Genomic DNA, 6,000 nt, shown 5'->3' with positions numbered 1-6,000 from the left:
GATGACCAATAAACTTACGTCTTATATTTCTCAGATGTTCATTTATGCGTACATTTAGTGGGCGTTTCGTTCTCCCCACATATAGTTTTCCGCATGGACATTTAAGTGCATGAATCATACCTGCTATATTACATGTAATATGATCACGGATGGCAATTTCTATATTGCCATTGGACACCGTATGTTATTTTATTGTCTTTAGGGTTTTACAAGTTTTACATTTGCGACATGGATAAAAACCCGGTTGATTGAGGAAGCCCATATTTGTAAATCTAGTGTTATGCTGATTATGTATAGATGGCGCTACAAGGTATTTGGGGTACCTTGTAGCGCCATCTATACCTAATCAGCATAACACTAGTTTAACAAATATGGGCTTCCTCAATCAACCGGGTTTTTATCCATGTCGCAAATGTAAAACTCTAAAGACAATAAAACAACATACGGTGTCCAAAGGCAATATAGAAATTGCCATCCATGATCATATAAGGGTGGTTTCACATTAGCGCTTTTTAAGCGCACGCATTGCCGGGGGTAGCTCCGCCCCTGAGCCGGCTCTCTGCCCGGCATGCCCGCCCCTTGCTTGTAGCGCCGCCTCCTAGCGCACAGCGGCGCTTGCGATCGGCGCACCCTATCTTTAGCATAGGGTGCGCAGATCGTGCGCAGGCCGTGCGCTAGTTGCGCCTTGACCTGCGCTGCGCACTTTTGGCGGTGCGCCGTGCGCGCCAAAATCAAACTTTTCGGATTTCGGCGCACCGTCAAAAGTGCGCAGCGCAGGTCAAAGCGCAACTAGCGCACGGCCTGCGCACGATCTGCACACCCTATGCTAAAAATAGGGTGCGCCGATCGCAGGCGCCGCTGTGCGCTAGGAGGCGGCGCTACAAGCAAGGGGCGGGCACGCCGGGCAGAGAGCCGGCTCGGGGACGGAGCTACCCCTGGCCGTGCGTGTGCTTAAAAAGCGCTAATGTGAAACCACCCTTACATGTAATATAGCAGGTGTGATTTATGTACTTAAATGTCCATGCGGAAAACTATATGTGGGGAGAACGAAACACCCACTAAATGTACGCATAAATGAACATCTGAGAAATATAAGACGTAAGTTTATTGGTCATTCATTGTCAAAACATTATTGGGAGTATCATGGAGGATCCCTTTCTGGCACTACAGGGTTAAGAAGGACTGGAGGAGAGGAGATTTTATTAAAAAAAGTCTCGTGCGGAAAGCCAATGGATTTTTAATTTGGACTCTCTAATCCCACGGGGACTCAATTCAGAAGTTGAGCTTTTTGCATTTAATTAGAAATAGGGCAGTGCTTAAAAAGTTTAACATGGGGAGCCTTGAACCACAGGCTTAAATAGATGACCACTCCTAATACGGACTCTCCCTGATGAAGGAAGCTGTGCACATCCGAAACCGGTAGGAAAGAAGGAAGGAATTGGTCCGTGGTTTTCACTGGACCCCTACATGTGACTTCTTACGTCACGAAGGTCCTGCAGCTACCTAACAGCTGACGGCACCACGTTGTGCACTGTGCTGCGACGAACGCTGGCGCACCGTGGGAACAGTGAGTAAATTAAGAGACTGTCACCGGCCGGGACAGTTCTCTATTTAACAATTGCTGGAAGAGACATACCTCGTTCCATTTTTTAGCAACTACACTGTACATGTAGGAAGGTCAGTTTTACACAGATCTCCCTAGTAATGGAACGCCGACTCTGCTGAATCTGGAAGATTTGATTGCAGCCTCTCCTTTGCTCTGTGAACGCAATTCCCTATCTGGCACATTCAAGGTATAGTGGAAAGGGGCGATTACTTGTAGTTTTTCCTTGCGACATCTGCTCCTATTGTAGAAATATAGTTTGTGCTGTGTATACTGCCTATTTGTTCATTCATGTTATTTATTTAGTATTTTATTGGTACATTGTCCTACTATTAGTCAGATTTCAGGGGTATGTGGATACTCAGCGCAGACACATTGTAACAATTTCTATTATTATTTACAACTGTGTGGTGTGTTGTCCTGTCGTGCGGCGGGTATCCATATAGGAACACTAGCGCCCCCAAACACACATTTTTGTACTTTCTAAATATAATTTAGCAGGAATACTGCATAAAATAACTGCAAAGTTCTGAGACAGATTAGGAACAAAATGTTTTATACCCTTTGTATATCCTTTATTTTAATTAATAGAAATAAAAGCTAAATTTTATGGTCTTCTAGTGAGGGTTTATTTGGGGATCTCCCCAATTTGGAAATTATATATATATATATATATATATATATATATATATATATATATATATAATATACATCCCTCCAAAGACCATCTTAGTTCCTCCATTATCCATTATTATTGTTATATATTCTTGAGAAATGAACGGGCCTGTGTCAACTTTCATTGCTTTCAAATAAAACCAAAATTGGCTTGCTACTGGTGTATTTTTGCTCATCAGCTATAATTATCTTGTGTTGTATACCTTCTATCAACTTTTAAAACTATTCGTTAAGAAAAATTCATTTTTCATATACTTCTGTGCCTTGCACTTATTCTTGGTAGGTTTTGTTTCTGTTCCTTAAGTGGAATTTGTTTATTCATTCTCATTGAAGCTGCATTTACACATTGCTGGGATTTTTAAAACTTGAAGCAAAAATATTGAGGAAATACAGCCATTGCAGCAAAAGAAAAAACACTGTGACGACTATTTGTGAACACATCCTTGGTCTTATTGCTACAGGTAAATAAAATCCAGTTCCTATTCTGATTTTACTAATATTTGTGAAAAAATGGGCTGTTCTATAGAGCTCACTGATACCAGCCTGGTCCTATAATAGGATGTCACTGTCATAAGTCAGATTTCTTCCCCCCTAAATTTTCCACTACCAGCTATGAGTGGTATTATTGAAAAGTAGAAGTGTTTAGCATCCACAACTCAGACAGACCACATAAAATTACAGAGTGGGGGGTTGCCGAATGCTGAGGCACATAATGCATAAAACTTGCCAACACTCTGCTGGCTGGCTAAATAGCAGCAAAGCTCCAAATCTCCCCTAGTTTTTATTTCAACACAAAACTATGTGCCAGAAGCATCATTGCATGAATTTTCATGGGCAAGTAAATCATAAAAAAATCTATAAATATTTAGTACTCCAACATTTTAAATGTCCTTTATGATAAGGTTATGATGCTATTTGCACTGCATGTCTGCAGGGTGAACATCATAAATAAATTGCAAACATAATGCCAGAAGTGCTGTTGTTAATTTCTAATGAGTTCTATGTACCTTAAAGTTCCACAAATTAAAACTATAATCCATCCCCAAAAGTCAAGCAATCCTACAGCTATGTCAGTAGTAGTGAGTAGTCTGAGAAATAAATAATTGGCATCAGCCATCTCATTGCCAATAGTTGGCCAACTAAATAATTTTTCAGGACTTCTGTGAGTTTTCTAGTAGTTTTGCAAATCAATACAACGCATCAGTCATCTTGTTGCCATTTCTAGGCCCCAAAAATAATATTTATGGACTGGTGTGTGTTTTTTTTACTAGTCTGGTAAATAATTGGCATCAGCCATCTAGTTTCTATGCCAAAGAAATAATTTTTCAGGACCACTTTGTTTTCTTAGTACTGTTCCAAATAAATACATTTACTCTTCCACTATCTATTTGTGAGTAGATTTTCCAAAAATAAGGAGCACATCAAATAAGCGACATGTTGTGGCCATGATGGTGCTGATGTACCTGATGATGGTGGCGGAGGTTAGTTGATGTGGGGAGAGGATATGATTGTTCTGTACCTGCTACGTGTCCAAATACAGCACCTTCCTCTGTTGCAGGCAGGCGCATTTTCATTTTCCCTGTCCACTGCAGAAAGTGCATAGTTGGCACCTGAGGACCATGGTCATCCGGCTTCCATCTCACCCCCTTGCAAATCAGCTAAGCAGTCTGAACCCCAAGTCAGGCAGCAGTCTATTCCGCTTTTTGATGACTCCGCTGCCTTGAGTTCTGTGGCTCGTCCACCTGCCCCTGCTCCAGAAGTGGAAAACACTGAGTGTACTGATGCCCATCCATTTGTTAGGTTGGATTATGAGTGTGTGGGAGGGCTAGTGCACATGGTCAGTGTACTACCATAGCACATGTCAGATGATGATGAAACTCAGTTGCCAACTGCAGCGTCTTTATGCAGTGTGCAGACTGGCAAGGAAGGCAGGGTTGAGGAATTGGTGCAAGATGATGTAGGGGATTATGAGGTCCTAAACCCCACATGGAAATGAGGCCATTCTAGTGTCAAGCACAGTGCATAGAAAGAGGAGGTAGCCACACTGCCAAAAGAGAACAGCAAAAGAGGGAGAAGAGTTTAATGGCACAACAGGCAGCCTCTAGCCAGTACATCGGCACCTACTGCCCACCGCGTCGCTAATCTAAGTACACTAAAGACAGCTCAAAAGAGCTCCCTGGCTTTAAGGAATGTGCTGCCGACAAGCAACAGGTGGTTTGCACTCTGTGCCGTCAGACCCTGAAGAGAAGCATACTGTTTTGAACCTGAGCACCAGTTGTATGATGAGGCATCTGAATTCTAAGCACAAGGTGCAGTGGAGTACACACCTTAAAAATCAAGACAGATCTGAGCCTCTTCCTTCTCCCTCTTCTGCTGAGGACTCAGTGTCTTCCTCGCATTATCGATCAACAGGGCCACCTGCCTCCCCACAAAGAGAGAATGTGGTAACTTCACCACACCCTCCAGTGTTACCGATCATCTCCACACCATCCCATGGAAGTATTCAGCTTTCCATCTCCCAAATCCTAGAGAGAAAGAGGCGATACCAGCCTAGCCACCCATTAGCCATGGTCCTGAATGACAGCATCTCCAAATTACTGGCCTTTGAAATGCTGTCATTCTGGCTGATGGAGGTGGACAGTTTTAAAAAAAATTGATGTTGATAGCTGTCCCGCGGCATGTTGTTCCCAGCCGCCAGTGCCATTACAGGTGGCCCATACCTGCCCTGGACAAACAAGTTGCGAACCAAATCAAGTGTGCACTGTGAAATGCCAACAGTGGCAAGGTCCACATAACCACCTATACGTGGACCAGTAAGCACGACCAGGGTCATTACATCTTTCTACCTGCTCACTGGGTAAATGTAGTGTCGAATGGGGCAGAGGCAGAAGACATTCTAGCTCATGTCCTAACACCACCTAGCATTAGTGGATGTTTATTTGTCCAGGTTGCCTCTTCCTTCAACTCTTTTTCCTCCTCATTTAGTGACAGGAAGACCTGCACCATCAACTTCAACATAGCCAGGGGGGAAAAAGCAGCAGGCTGTACTTAAACTCCTCTGTTTGGGGGACAAATCCCACAATCTGCAGGAGCTGTGGAATGTGATCAAATAGCAGACAGATGAGTGGTTGGTGCCAGTGAACCTCAAGCCTGGCCAGGTGGTGTGCGATAACTGGCGAAATCACATATCAGTTCTGGGCCTAGCAGCTAAACTTAGTGGTGCAGAGCTTCCTGAAAAACTACCCACACATATCGGAGCTGCTGCTGAAAATAGAGGCAGTGCATGCACACTTTCAGCATTCTCACCCTACTGCTCCTCTCCTGTCTGCGCTACAGCATCATTTCTGCCTTCCCGCTCACTGACTGATATGCGACGTACCAACAAGGTGAAACTCCACCTTCCATATGCTGTAGAGACTATGTGAGCAGCAGCATGCAATAGTGGACTTTCAGCTGCAGCACACACAGCATGACTGAGTCTCCATGCGGAATGTGTGTGCGTGTTTCCCTGCTTTGAATATTCCACCAATATGGCCATCGCTGATAACGCCATTATCGTCATTACTTTACCACTGATACACCTGCTGGAAAAAAACAATTCAGGCCATGATGGATGAGGTGATGGCACAGAAGAAGAGAAGCAGAAGGAGGAGCAAAGCCAATTCACACTGTTATCAAGCCTGTCATCCACACATGGTTCGGAGGGTGTATTACTGTCCCAA

The sequence above is a fragment of the Dendrobates tinctorius genome, unplaced genomic scaffold (assembly GCF_039654945.1).
Source record: "Dendrobates tinctorius isolate UK_male_01 unplaced genomic scaffold, ASM3965494v1 ptg000024l, whole genome shotgun sequence".
In the NCBI taxonomy this organism is placed as follows: Eukaryota; Metazoa; Chordata; class Amphibia; order Anura; family Dendrobatidae; genus Dendrobates; species Dendrobates tinctorius.
The sequence above is the reverse complement of the archived record's forward strand: the minus strand, read 5'-3'. Positions refer to the sequence as shown.